The 16,256-nt window shown below is 37.4% G+C and overlaps 1 protein-coding gene across 9 annotated transcripts in view; it reads right to left on the bottom strand.

Moving 5' to 3' along the window:
• Positions 1-16,256, bottom strand: part of LOC149261610 (putative RNA-dependent RNA polymerase 5) — a 489,457-nt gene that overhangs the window by 291,747 nt on the left and 181,454 nt on the right. The window lies entirely within an intron of this gene.

The raw sequence follows: 16,256 nt of genomic DNA on the forward strand, positions 1-16,256 counted from the left end.
GTTGAACTGATCCACGGCTTGATCCTCGTTAAAAAAGTTTGAACCCTTAATTACTAGTGCATAGATCTCCAGAAAAATTTAACTTCCTTGATTGATGTGTTGGATGGACCAGTCGACTTTTGGATGATTTTGGACCACTGGAAAATATTCAAAAATAATTTTCTTGGAAATCCCTTATTCAAAATAACCACCTACACCAAAAAAATTCAATTTCCTTGAGAAAATGTTTTCCTCCTAGTCAAATGAATTTTTGTGGGTCTTTTCTGCGTTGGAAACGAGACTCTTCTCCATTTTGAATTAAACCCATTTTTGGAAAGTGCACATTCCTCTTTTAATTATTTTTCCACTTCGAGAAAATATTATTTTCTTTCATTTTTATTTTCTGACTAATTTCCAGCTAATTATTTTGCCATTTTTCGCCAAAAAACAAATAAAATGACTCTAGAGGGGATTAAATATATTTTTCAACCCTCAAAGTGTGTCTAAATAGAAAGTTCAGGAGTTGAGGTGTAAAATTAAGTACGCATACCCCCTAGAACCTCATATAGACGACATTTTTTGCATCTTTACATCAATTTTTACATGAAAATCCCATACGGAAGGGGAATTTTGACAATAAAATATGAACTCTAGACTCAATCAAATTTTGTGACATTTTAGAAATGATCCAGTATGACAAATTACATAGATTGGAAACACTAGGACTCACCTAAGACCTGACCATCGAGGCCTGCTCTAGCTTTGAGGCATAGCTTGGGGGAAAAACTCCTTAGAGTAAAACTCTTTGGTGAAAATCATAGGCTTACCTAGATGTTTTACATGGCTTTATTAAACATACTAGAATCATTTTTACATCAAGCCCCAAAGAGCGTCAAAATTTGGATTCCATCTTAATGACCAGAAACTGTAAGATGATGATGAAATCTGAAAAGAATATTTCACTGCTCTGCATTGTTCTCTTCTCAAGGGGTAGTTGACACGAGTGGTCAATACGTCATGTTCACCACACATTGTCAACTTCCCAAGATGCAAAGTACAGGGCAGAACATTCCGAATTTTTTCAAATTCATCGTCATCATGCAACTTCCAAATGTCATTGTAATCCCAAATTTTGCTGCCATGTGCACCTTTATTGTAAAAATGATTCTAGTATGTCTATTAAACGATGTAAAAAACATCTAGGTAAACCTTTGATTTTTAGCATAGAGTTTCACCCTAGGAAGTTTTCTAACCTCCGCCAATTAGTCACGTTTCCAAATCCTTATAATTGGCAGAGTTTTTCTCCCACACATGCCCCAAAGGTACAGTGGGGCTCAATGGTAAGGTCTTAGGTGAGTCCTAGTGATGTCGATTCTATGTATATCATCATACTGGATCATTTGTCAAGAGTCACAGAATTTGGTTGAGTCTAGATGTCATGTTTTGATTTTAAATTTCCCCTGTGTGTGGGATTTCTATGTAATATTTGATATAAAAGGTGATGTCTAGGAATATTTTAGGTGGATGATTAATCACAATTAGACATCATCACCTAAATATTATTTAGACCCGTCTGCATTGGGTAGCTCAAGTGGCAGTGGCCGTGGAAATGAAGTCTCACCGAACCGGAAGTCTTGGGTTCAAATCTTGGGCTACCCTTCCCCCGTAGCGGGGTGTGTAATAGACATGAAAATTGGAGAGTCCTACCAAGCTTACAAAATATATATATATATATATATATATATATATATTATTTAGACCCACTTTGAAGATGAACATTTGCGTAAATCACCTCTTGAGTCATTTATTTTATTTTCCAGTGAAAAATGTCAAAATAATTAAGTTGGAAATTTCTCAAAAAGTAAAATGAGAGAAAATTAAATTCTCTCGAAGTGGAAAAATTATCAAAAAAAAGTATCGAGGACCTTTCCAAAAATGAAACAAGTCGAAAATATGAAAAAGGTCACATTTTCAAGGCAGAAAATCCCACTCAAAAAATTCGTTGGGCCAGAAAGAATTATTTTCTCTAGAAAATCAAATTTTTGGTCCAAGTGATTATGTTGAATGAGGGAATTTCAAGAATTTTATTTTTTGAAGATTCTCCAGTGGTCCAAAACCAACCAAAAGTCAATGTTTGGTCCAGCTAGCTCAGTAATCAAGGAATTTGATTTTATTTGGAGATTTGTGCAGCAGTTATCAAGGAATTGAAATATTTTGACAAAGAACAAGCCATGGATCAAGGGAGCTAGTCGTTTTTGCACTTGGAGGGGTCTCATGCTCTGATTTTTTCTATATAAGGAAGTCATGTGCTCCTCATATAAGGAATGAAACATTGGTATTGAGCTCTGACTCAAGCTCTATTGGCTATAGTATTTTTCTAGAATAATAAATAAGTCTTTAGGGTTTATTCATGGTGGTATTCCTCCTCTGCTTCTTGTGGTAATGTTTTTCCTAGATCATGTTCTTGATGTTCTAGTGAATAATACTTTTATAAATTATTATTTAATTATCCAATGGTCGGATTAACTATTTGCACATGTATCTTGCATTAGTTACTAGGTTTAGAGAAGCATTCTAACTTGATTGATCTAGCAGGTATCTTTAGGTTTTGAGGGTTATTATGTGTATCTAGCCTCTATTGATCTAATAACTTGATCTTAAGTGTGTAAAGACTTTATGGTATTCAGATCTTAGGCATCACGAGAAGTCTTTAGTTGGACTAGCCAACTCTGCGGACAAGAAAGCTCAATAGCCCACTATGTTAAATTTCAAAGCTTATCTAACAATTTGTTTTATGTAGATCTTGGTCATTGCTCACTTATAAAATTACTTCTCTTGTACATTTTAATTTATTTGTGCATCAACTGAATAGATCTGCTTATAAGAGCCATAAATCATTGTAAATTTTGTAAATAATTTTCATAACCCTTGTACATATTTCTCCATTTTTGTATATAGTCATTGCAATTTCTAGTTGGTTTTCTTGCAGATCTGAAGAGGACGTCAAGGGTTTCTCCGTGGACTTGTTTTGCACGTGGATATACTTCAAGATCAAAGAGAGATCGATCTTGTGAGGGTTTTAGCCTCACCTAGCCTAGATGGCTAGGGTTTAGAGTCTAGACTCAATGTCTTATATTTTTCAAGGTCATCTAGCTTCTCCTCAGGGCCGCAAGGGTTTTAGGCCTGTTGACCCTGCTGCCTACACCTACCTACAAGTCAGTTAGAAAAGCCTTCAACCCCACAAGGTGTGGTTGGTGGCAGGTAACTCAGAGAAGGGGTCATCACACTAATCCCAACTCTCTCCGTTTGAGCTATCTCCTAGGTTAGCTAAGGGGGGTGATTCCTAATGAAAAGTTAAGTTAAAAGATGTGAATTTCTAGGAAAGTGTTATAGTGAAAATGGATTACTTTTAAGGATTTATGAGCAAATATGAAGTGAGCAACTTGAAATAACAATGCCAATCATTAATATGATTAAAAACCATAAAACCAGTTGCTTATAAGGAATTTGCTCAACAATTTAAAGATATATTTGCTCAAAGTAAAATGCAATGCTCTCAAAAGAGAAAATAAAGTAACCCTGAAATGTAAATAAGAATTATTAGCACAAGATATGTAAGATACAAAATGCTTTTGAGATAATCAACTTTATAAATCAAAACATGTGAAACATATCTTGTCAAAACCCAGAAATTAGTAATTAACTTGGAAATGTAAAAGAAAGGAAGTGCTAAACCAAGACATCAATATGCAATTGGACTTGAAACTTGAAAAGAAAACACTTCTTTGAAATGATTACAATACTTGCTTTTGGAATAGACTTTGCATATGAAAACTCAAACCATCAAGAGACAAGTAAAGTAAATGTAATGGAAAGTATTCTTGGTTAATTTTATTAATTAGCTTTACAACAAGATTACAATTTAACTCTTCAATCCTCGGACCTCACCCTCGCCCAATGATATGGATCTCACAGTGAGGAGTCAATAGAGGAGTAGAGGATCCCTAAGATGTCTACTTCAACCAACTTATGTTGGAGATAAAATTTTAATGAGGCTTGGGGCCTTCCTACACGAAAATGCCTAGATGAGATGCAAATTGTGTTAATTCCCCAAATTAAAATAATGATACATGCAAATGCTTCAAAGAAATTGATTTGCGATGCTTGAAAATGAAATTGTGTTCAACATAAGTTGCAATTAGAACTTCAATTGGAGGAATAAAATTAGCTTACAAGTGTTGCATGTGTTTCATCAATGAATTAAAATGATACAAGTAATTTGCTTGAAAGTAAAATTTGTTTCAAATAGACAATGACAATAAATTGCTCCAATATTCAAGATAACAATGTAGCATAAAATTGAAGCATGTATTCAAGTGCTCATGAAACAATTTACCAAGGTAAATGGAAACGAATCAATGTTTGTTAAGAATATAAAATGCTTACATGTAAAGGATGAATTGCCCAAAGTAAAGTGTAAGCTTGTAGCTCGAAGCAACAATGAGAAAGAAAATGCAAAGCTCAAATGAAATTGTAACAAATTTTAACTTAATGAAATGTGATAGTGAGGTTGTGTTAATTCCCAATTAAAGCATGCAAGTGAATGAAGTATGAAGGCTTAAACCATGCAAATGTCAATCCACCCAAGAGAAGCCTCCCTATAAATGGGGAGATAGGATACCATGGGAGAAATCCCAAGCTCCCACAAGCAAGTTAGATATTTTATTAATATTACAATGAGAAGAGGGCCCTTCAAAGTTCTCAACTATACTTCAAGGAGAGTCCTCACAATAATTGCTTGAAACTTGGACACTAGACCTCCTTTCTTGAGAAAGTAGTGACAAGATCTCACAAAACTTATGCAAGGGAAACAAGGTGTGAGTTTCCTCCAAATGCCCAGGCTTAAAGAGGAAAATGGGCAGCCCTCTAGTGAACTCGACTTGGCCAAAATAAGTCTCAAAAGGGCTCACGACATTCTTGGAAATTGAACCCCCAACACTTGCCAAAGGTCCTGCAAACACTTGTTAGATGTTGCGAGAGGTTGCTCTTCAAAATCTGCCACACAAGAGTTAGCAAACAATCCAAACAATGGTTGCAAAATAAGTTAAGTATTAATGGAAAAATCAGCAAGATAAAATGTATATGTACAATTATAATTTACAAAAGGCTAAGCTAAAGAGTGAGAGTAAACTCTCGTCTTTACTTAGCCATCTTCAAGCTTTTAGATAGCAAATGAAAGAAATGAAGTACAATGTTTCTTTTTTTTAAAGAGATTTAAATTTAGAAATTCTCGGCTTGTGTACAAGTTATGTGTCGAAATCCCTGCAAAACCACTTTGTAAGATAAGACTATGAAGGTTCAAAGAACAAATGAGAGCTCCTTTAAGAATGTATCAAGAGTGGGCTGGTCTCTCTAAAGACTTCCCTTCACGCTTGATTCTATAATCCCAACAAGATGTTCCCTCTACAAAACTTCAATCAAGAATTAGTTCCATATAGATTTAGCAATAAACAATTATAAGAAACTCTAGAGATTTATTTAAATCCAACTAGAGCATACTTCTAAATCAAATGTCAATGAAAGATAGCTCTACATTAACAAATCTACAAGAGCATATGGAAGCAAATTAGATCAAAGCATGAGTAAAAGGAATTATACCAACACTCAACAATTCATCACACTCGTAAAGGAGGAACACCTCATGAATGAAACCCCAAAGTCTTTATTGATATTTTTGAAAGTGTACAAGGCAGCAACGCTTCCGCAAGCACAATGGCTAGTAACAATATTCTACTATGTGAGAGCCCATGGCTCTATTATATAGAGAGTTGGGAGCAAATCCCAATGAAGAATGACAATGACAAATGGCATTGGGTGACAATCCCAAAGAGAAATTCGAAATTTTTGAATAGAGCTTCAATGCCAAGTGTAAAAATTGATTTCTAGCAAGTGGACATCATTTTCTTCTTCCCTTATGTACCAAATTCGAATTTTATGGTGGAATGACAAGTGTATATGGGTGGTAACCGATGTGGGGACAATTTCCCACAAAAATCTCCACCAAATATTCTCCCAAATCCTCTCAAATGTGCATTAACTTCACAAATTCAAATTTCCAAACAACTTTTTCATTTAATGCCAGAAATTCAATTTTATTTGAACATGTCATTTCCTTGATTTTAGGAGTCCACATCACCTTGGGACTTCACATTAACTTCCCCATAATTTTCCACCTCATTTCCACAACCTTTAGCATGTGTGGATATTTATTTTTCTCCATTTATTTAATTTCTGGCTTAATTAATTGCCAGATTTCCCACTAAACTTAGAAACAGTGGGTTTTGAGGATCCAAAACACATTATTAACCCTTCAAAGTGTGTCATAGTAGAAATTTGTGGGTGAGAGGTGTAATTTTGATTACTCATACCCCATACAACTTCTCTAGAATACACTTATTACAATTTAAATACAATTTTATTCGCAATTTTTGACCTGCGAGAAATCTAAAAAATTAAAAAATGACTACCTAAACCTAACCAAATTCCACAAAAAATTTTGTGTAATATAGTATGGTAATAAACATCGACTCTAGACACTAATATGTGTTAGGGGCTCAATCTTCAAACCGTCACTCCGGCTTTGGGGTAAAACGTGAGTGAAAAAACCTAGAAAATTATCCGCCTCTGAAAAAGAAGGGATAATTAACCAGATAAAAAAAACACTCCAAGGTGTACTCGTTTGTTGATTGAATCCCAACATCCTAGGCCTGTTACAGACTCAAAACTCATCATTACTAGTATCACTTATTACAATTCCCCGTAGGGTGTGGAATCTGGGTACAAGAAAGATGATGAGAAGATAGAAGTAGAGTTAAAAAACTCTGTTGACTGACGATATCTGATGGTACAGGTGTCCTCTAGATCATCCTTTGCCATGGAGTCTTCATATAATCATTAGGTGCCACTCCAGTGGTCAACAAGGCCTATTTAGGCCTCTAGAGGGTTCGATCTACCATTTTGTGGCTTCATTTCATGAAATAAAATTTACTCAAGGAAGCTGCTAGGGTTTAAGCCCTTGTTCTCACTTCAAAATTAAGTTTTTTGCAAGGTTTTGATCTTGAAAATTTTGTAAATTATTTTCTCTATTTTCTCATCATAGATCTAACTTAGGTTTGATTTTCCAAGCTTACAGACTCATTTCTAGCTCAAGTTTCGATTATTCTCCTTGCTTTGGCAAGCCGCTAGCCTTATTGACCATTTTAGGCCTAGCTGCAAGCCTATAGGGGATTGATTACCTTCTCATCATAGATCTAACTTAGGTTTGATTTCCCAGGCTTGTAGACTCATTTCTAGCTCAAGTTTCGATTATTCTCCTTGCTTTGGCTAGCTGCTAGCCTTATTGACCATTTTAGGCCTAGCTACAGGCCTATTGGGGCTTGATTACCCTAGCCGCGGGCCTCTTCAAATCCATAATTGTTGCCTTTGATTTATTACATGAACTCTTGTGGTTTTGCAAGCTTATATCCATCATTTGAAGGGGTTTCATCGCTTGTTTTGGCTTGGGACTAACCATTTTTGAATTTGATCACTTGGAAAATTATTCTGAGGGCTAGCAACAAGGCCTAAAGGCCTCATTCATCCTAGCAGCAAGCCTCCAAGAGGGTCACACACCTTTGATCTAAAGTGTGTATATTTCAAGGGTTTTCACATTAAAATTTGAATATTTAAGGCTAGAAATAACCATATAATTGTCACATAAATTTCAACAATTTTTTGTAGCCTTGTTGCCTTGCTTGGCGACGGGTTTTGAGGACTAATTCATCAAGGTCGTGACGGTTTTCTAAGGTCTGGTGCAAGTCATTCATCATTGAAGTACACTATACATTGCCTTGTGCCTTCTTCTTTGATGTCTGATAGCTTGAGGACTGATTGTTGTTTTTAAAGTGCTCATCTTCTTGTGATCTCCTCAAGGTATTGGAAGAGACTTCTCAATGTCCTAAGGGTTTCTTCTTCATTGTAATCTTGATAATAAAATTGATCTTCTTGCTTGAAGGGAGCTTGGGATTCAATCCCATGGTATCCCCCTCCTTATTTAAAAGGGAGGAGCCTCTATCTTCTTAGTTAGTTTCTCTTGTTTTGGTTTTCGATACTAACCCTTTTCTCTTGCTCTCATTGATTAGATAGGTCTTCATTGCTATCATTTAGACCTAGTCTTTGAGTTGTTTCTTTTAGTTTAATCATTGTTAGCAATCTCATCTGTCATTGGTTATTGGTGCTAGCGCCATTTTAATTCTCACATGTTCTCATTGTTATATCATATAAGTGAAGAACATCCTAATAAGAATTATAACTAAAGGCATTTGAAATTGTCATTGTTTCATTGAGTAATCCTAGAAGTGCTTCATTGGCTCATTGCTGAAATCTTGTGATCTTATGTTTTAAAGTGATATTTGAATAAGCTTGGTTATAAGTGAATTAACATCTCTTACATTGAAGCATCTTGCCACCATTGTAGCTCTTTGAAACTATCTAATCTCATCATCATTGTTACTTGCATTATCACTTAGATCTAGTTTTGCATTCCTAAAATTTACCTCCAAGCATAAGCTTGGTTGATAGAAAGTTATGACCACCTTCTTCATCTAATTCGCAAAGCTTGACCCTTGCTAAATGGGTTAAAACATATGACCTTGCAGTTCTCTTGTGGACAATCCCTTGTAGGAACGAAGGCACTTGGGTTGATAGAACTCCTCGGTAGGTATCGTTTATGAGGCCTTAGCCTCCTTCCCCAAGACTTCTTTCTACAACATTGTGTGAGACTTACTTCAAAACATTTGAGGAGAAGTATTTCATCTAGAATTAAAATTAACCAAGTTCTTGCATCTCACATTAGATAGATCTTGCATTCATTCATCACTTGATCATTGATAATTTGAATTCTGAGCTCAATCTATAATTACAAGCTTTACATTGTTATACTTGTCTCTTAAAGCTTATTGTATTTTGGGTATAATCTTTACTTGGAAGCACAAGTTTCTTTTCCTTCCATTTGTCCTTTAAGAATTACTGCTCACATATTTGATTACTTTGATCTATTGCTTTCTTGTACTAACATCTCCTTGCAACATTGCTTATTGTGTAGCTAGAGGCATTATATATCATTATTCAAGTTCTTTGGTTTACTTGGGCATTGTTATCAAGGCACTGATTTCTTCTGTCTCATTTTAAGTGTCATATTGATCTAATTAAGTTTATCTTACCATACATTGCTCAATTTAATAATTTAACTTGCCATCTAACCTAATTTCAAGTTACTAAGAGAAGTGACTGCCTTGCCTCCTGATCTCCTAGACTTGTTGAAACAACAAGTCCCCCCCTAGCATTTTCATCTTTAGGGACTACCGGCCTTAGCTTGCCTAGGAGAGAGCTTAAACTGAGTGGGTAGGGAATTGGTGACAACCCCTACTCTGAGCGTTGCGCCATAAAGACTACGCCTTATGGCGATGGAAACTTTTCCCATGTTGAGGTGTACACCTTAGGCGACAATATTTTATGGCGCCGTGGTCGGGGATAAGTTTCTTGTTCTCGGCGTTTGACATTTTCCTCCTAAACTATCTTTAGTTCTTGGGTTTTCTTTACCTTTTGGTTTTGAGCATAGTGGATCTTTGAAGTTAGATTTTTGTTTGAGTTGTGACTCCATTTATTTCTCCTCTTACAAGAGTGTATACTAGAAGGCATCTAGGTAGCTTGGTTAAGCCTAATCAGGACCCTGAAAAGGCTTTCAGAGTTCGATTAAACAAGATCACTTTTAGTAAACTTCTCGTTTATCTTGGACAGGAAGCTCTCTTCGAAATCCATCTGCTTTTTCAGGATCCAACACAAGAAGACATCATGAACAACTTGTTTGCCCTCTGTAATTTTACTAACATGTAGGGTTATCCCCATGACATTCTAGAGAAAGCTATTGAGAAGTTGCCTTCCTTTCAAGGTAATAACACTGTTAATGCCAATGATCACCTTGCCTTTTGATCTCCTAGACTTGTTGTTTCAACAAGTTTATCCCTAGCATTTCCATTTTTAGGGATTACCCCCACTAGCTTGCCTACGAGAGAGCATAAATGGAGTCAGTAGGGAATAGGTGACAACCCCTACTCTGAGTGTAGGGCCATAAAGACTACACCTTGTGGGGTTGGAAACTTTTCCCGTGCTGAGGTGTACAACTTAGGCGACAACAGGCCCCACTAGATTAGAGTCAAAGAATAACCTCCCAAGTGAAGTGTGGCAACAACGACACAATCGAGATTAGTCGATTATGTCATTTGCCCCATGATTCATATCAGTATGCCCAAAACATTAAATGAAAGCACATGATAGTTGGACTGGTTAAAGTACTTGTCGAGAGATGAACTAACTTCCTTCAAGAACAATCCTAGATGGGAGAGAGAGATAACTAGAGAAATGGTTGGAGAACTCTACTATAATGTTATGTGCTAACCATCGTAGGGTTGTTGGCCGGTTGGCTGTCAATTATGGAGAACAATTTTCTCCTATGCGTTACCCACTTTTGGTGGGTAACAATACCCATCCACAAAGAGCCACGAAATGAGAACCTTAATCATTTAGATCAAGTATTATCCAATGTAGAAGAAAACCAAATTTATGCTGAAACACCTAAATGAAAACTTTGTAAAAATAGGAGGTTGAGTATCTTATATGAGCAAGATGAGAAAATGGATTTATAAGTGTTTAAAGCAATCATAGAAAAGATTAGTTAAGACAAGCTTACTAAGTCCCAAAAATGACCAAGGTAACAAGCTTTGGATTGAATAACTCCATGCACTTTATCAAAGGCAGTCACATACATACATACATAAATGACCTTTTGTTTCATCTTCCCACATGTCTAAGAATTACTCCTCTTCAGCTAGATGTCTCCTCATTTCTTATAATTAACTATTTGCAATAATATTTACAATAACATAATGCCAAGGATTAGGTATCCGACACCCCCCCCCATGAATTTGAATGAGTGTTTGTATGTCCTATTACCGCTCAAACTAGAAGGGGGCATAAGAGGGATTCCTAGAGGGCAACTTCTAGGTCAAAGGGCAACGCATGGAGGCTTAGCCCACTGTCACCTCAGCTAAGACTCCCTACTCTTTACGGACTTTCACCGATAGGAGGAGACCCAGTATGTCAAAGGTCACTTGTGAAGGATGAATCAATCAATGGATATGAAGTGACACTTATAATCCTTTTCCCAGAAGGGGTTTTAAGAATAGGGCTTTCTTGCTTATCAATCAAGGTACAAAATTTCTGGGAGAAGGAAATGAGGACTCGAGGGTTAGGTTTAGAGGAATATGCCTTATGAAGGAGTTTCCCAATCCCAAAATCCTTATTGAACTCGACTTCCCGAATGGTTCTAGGAGATTTTACTTCTCAAAGGTGCATGACCACACGAGACCAAGTGGACCCAACCTAATTCAAGGGGCAAGAATTTAGTAGCCAATGATATTCTTAACCCAGACAAGGAGGGGGAAGGATCAAAGAAAGGATTTGCACTTAAAGGTGTTGAATTGATCATATGAGGCACTAGCCTTGGGGATACTAGGGCAAAGTTCGATCTCAGAGATAGGGCTTGGCTTTTCTCACAACTCCACCATTTGAATGGCTTCAAAAGTGGAGGAGGACTTAAGGAGACACCAGCGCAAGAGAGGCCAAGAGATCTAACTTTTTGGAGGGCTATTTTGTCGAGAAAATGATGCCCCAGGTGACCCAACTTGGCTAGACCTTGGAAAAGGTGAAAAAGAATTGATTTTGGGTGACCACCTCTTGATAGATCAGTGCCTTAGCCTTGGGAGAATGGAGTCTATGATAAATATGACTGAGGACTTTGTTTCTTAGTCAAGGAGGCCTTTAGATTACCTCGCTAGCCTTCTAGGGCAAAGGGAAGCAACCTTACATCTTTTATACTTCGACTTGCAAAAGGTGATGGCTTATCAAGATGAATTCATTGATAGAATTATCCCTAGGAAATTTCATTCAAATTACATGGCCCATACATTGAGAGATGTTATATAGAGACAAAATAACACAATTTACGCAATAAATGCATGCAGCAATTACCACTACAAATAGCGAAAATCCCAATCTAATGTATATGACAAAGTAAAACAAGAATAGCATTAAAAGCATGTACTTACATGTAATAGAACATATCCAACCATCCACAATTTGACAATAGAGAAGCTCCAAGACAAGATAAATCAAATCCAAACATCAAAATTCACCCATAAAGCTCCAATTCATCCTCCAAGAAAAAGTGTGAAACTCTCAAGAGAGAGAAGAGAACCAATCCAAGGTAATGATGATCAAATGAAATCATCTCACTTGTATTTATACACTAATGAGGAGTTCAAATTAGTCTCCTAGGCCTATATAAGCCCCAAAAATAAACTAATGTGCTCATGACCTAACTTTTGGTGACAAGCCCACCAAACTAGCTCACAAATGAAATAATTAGCCTCTTAAGAGGTCAAATGATAAATAATACATGTTGTAGGGCCCTCCAAGAGGCCTGATGAGGTCCATAGGTGCCATAATGAAGAATAGGACCCTCAAAAGTGATGGACAAGGGGGTGGCCCCTTGTTCTCCAAACAATAAACCTGTGGTGCTCCCAGTGGGTGTGGGGGCACAATAATAACCTCATGGGTCTCCAAATGAGTCGAAGATGCCTGTAGACCATCTGTAAGGGCTCTGATGATGGTGTAGGTGATGCCACATCATCCTACAAGTCCTAGGTCAGCTGCCAAGTGCATGGTACATCTGTGGGGCTAATTGGGCAAAGGTGAACTAGGTGCATCTTCCTCATCCAATAGGCGAATCTCGAGCAATCTTTGAACATCCTAGGGGATCCATGGAGTATTGTCTACTACTATGGAGGCTCATGGCTCTCAACGCACACCCTACATGTGCCAATGTAGCCGTTTGGAGGGTTAGGACAATGTATAGGGAGACCAACCCCAAGATGGAGACCATCTACAACACTGCATAATATCCAATGCATCCCCTAGCCTTCCAGTACAACAAGTCATTAGAGAAATCAAGTAAATGAGCTTACTAACCATTGAGCACAAGTGGGGACTTCATAATGGCGTGCCCTTCCATAATGGGCTTCAGGATGTGCCATTGTCTCCCAAACTCCAAATGAAGTTAACCAAGTATCCTCTTAGGTGGTTTCTACTTCTAAAGTAGATAACATGTTCAAGGTACATCCTTTAAAAGGGGGTGGTATGTGATAGAGAGGTGAATGGAGTAGGGGATGAGAAGGGGCAACCCTAAGCCACATGCCGGGGTGCAAGGGTAGCTAATAAAAGGGAAGCCCACATTTGGGTTTATAATGCATAGGAGGGAGCAACGTGGTACATGAGGTGCCCCAACCTTGATTTTTCCACCCTTCTTTATATGTATTTTGCCCTTTTATGATTTTTCTTTGATTAACTGCTCGAGGCTCAAGGAGTAAGAGCATGATGTTTGAGATGTAGTAGTGGATACCACCTTTTAAGGTGGGGCAGTTCATTTCCCACCAAGGGTTGGGACAATCATGGGTTCCTATTTGATGAAGGAGGCTCATAGGACTTGTAGGAACCAAGGTGATGGCCACGATGATGGGGTGGAGCTCATGTATTGGCTTTTGCCCACGTCCTAAATGAGTTTGTCCCGGCCATCTTTTGCATTTTATGGTACATTTTCCTTATCTTTCTTTTTAGCTGCATCAACCTCCAGGCATCATTCCAGGCCTAACCCAAGGTGTGGGCAACGGGGACGAGTCAACTAGCCCTACATGGACCCAGTGGAGGAATGTGGACCCAGGTGGGAGAAATGATGAATAGGGTAATAATGAGGGGAAAGGGGTAATGTATGTGGATAAGGGAGCGGGACCACGCAACCAAAATCAGGGTTTCCCGTGAAATACCATCACTAAAGCCAAATGGTTAGTAAAAGAGATCCCACGGGACTGGAATTCAAGGTTAATATCCAAAAGGGGTCTAGGGGACAAGAGCACAAACCTAGCCCATTCTTTCCGCCGAATCCCCCCATTAATCCATGCCCAGAAGTGTCCATGATAAGAAAACTACAATAATCAATTACCGAATGATAAGGCATACCTTTAGGTTCGGGAGGCCCACCTTCAAACATACGATCATGGCAGATGGGCGAGGGACCACATGGTTTGCTCAGGTAGCAGAGAAATGGCACAGTGAGCTCGCTGGTGGCTGCAAGGGGCTATTGGCTACCAGCTGAGGACCATCTTGGAGAAGAAAAAAATTCTCCTAGGGATATCACCCACAAAATGGTGGGTAACATATCCAAGCATCTTCTTGAACTTTTCGAACTTTCTCTTCCAAGCACTTTTGTTAATATGTCTGCAATTTGCTCAATTGTGTAACAATGTATCAGCTAAATGGTCTTGGCCTCTACATAATGTTGAATCAAATGGTACTTCATGTTGATGTGCTTTCTTCGATCATGGAATCTAGGATTCATGGCCACCGTGATTGTAGAAGTACTCTCAATACCATTCACATGTTTCTCTTGCAAATTTTCTAGTACCTTCCTGAGCCACACAATCTCCTTTGTTACCTCTATAGCAATCACATACATTGCCTCTGTAGTGTAATTTGCTAGAATAAATAGTTTTTGATATCTCCAAGAGATAGTTGTTAATCTAAGAGTCATGAGATAGCCTAGAGTGGACACTCTATTCTCCTTATCCCCATCAAAGTCTAAATATGAATGCCCAACTAGTTTTGAGTCATCCACCTCAAATTAATTGAGCCCAAAACCTTATGCTCCTCTCAAGTACTTTATAACTCTGTTTGCAACACACCCATGTCCTTCACAAGGTTTTTGCATGAACTTGGAAAGAATCCCAGCTACAAATCAAATATCTGGTAGGGTACCAATAACGTAGATGAGACTCCTTGCAACCTATTTTTATTTCCTTGCATCCTCAAATTCATTCCCTTCCATTGAGGTCAACTTCATTTTTTGTTCCTGTTACAGCAATATCTTGCACCTTAGTGCAAAGCCTATCTAAGTTAATAAGACAATGAGTAACATGGAACAGCCACCACTATCACCTTAGTAAACACAAACAATCAATAAATTACACACCTGTAAAAAGATAAATTGCAGCAATAGACCAGACTGAAACAGAGACTTGATTACAACAAATTTTGTGAGGTAAAAGGGCATATAACAGCAACCCTAGACATCAGCCCTAGAAAGTGGCTGCAAATTACATTAAATATGACATATTGAATTACAACATATTCCAAATATGTTGTATTTATATGGAAACATATCAGAAAAATGTTGTATTTATATTTATATCATGTTAATAATATGTATCTCACATCTTATCTTACCCTGTGTTCCAGTTACATGAGTTTAACAGACCCAAACTAACATCAACTATAGTATTACTGAGAAGTAAAAACAGCTGTCTCCCAGTCCCAAACAAACTGCTATTTATCAAAACACGAGATATCCAAATTTGAAGACACAAATGGACTGTCATTTATAAATACATCTTCAGCATGCAAAATAGAGATATATATTATACTTGGCTTGGCAATGTTGTGTTTCTTGAATCTTCAATTATCCAAATTCAATATCTGCACCAAGCTTCACAAGTAATACAGATCCAAACAAGGACAACTTGAATACATATTCCTGGAGTTTTCAATATAGTCTACGAAGGACTCTTACACATAAAAACCACCATACCAAAACGTCAGGCAGGTGACTGAAGTGCATTCCGTACCTAGCCTACAGTAGCACTATGCACATCACAAATCTTATAAACAATCATAAGAAATGTACAATGCAAAGAGTAAAATGATAACAACTAAGGTCTTTATTTATTGTTAATTCATCTCACACAATGTGTGACTTTCACAACTTTTTTCCTTAAATCTTCTTAATTGAGATTCTACTTGTATTTTTCTTCAGACAATTTAGTGTCATGAACACCCAGTGAACATAACCTCCACAGATGATACAACTGAACCAGTCCCTGAATGTGCTCCTCTAAACTCTGCTAAATACACACAACTTTTACAGTCCAGTGGCATTCACAACCACAACCATTCGATAAAGACATTCAGATTTTGGGATATGCCTTTCATGTTGCCAGAATAAAAACAATGTGTTTATCTAATTAAGTCAGTTGTGATGTGTTAATCTCAAATCAGAATGAAGAAGCAACGTC

This window comes from Pinus tabuliformis, chromosome 6 (genome assembly GCF_031772625.1).
Source record: "Pinus tabuliformis cultivar Carrire ecotype Pingquan chromosome 6, CPIR1, whole genome shotgun sequence".
In the NCBI taxonomy this organism is placed as follows: Eukaryota; Viridiplantae; Streptophyta; class Pinopsida; order Pinales; family Pinaceae; genus Pinus; species Pinus tabuliformis.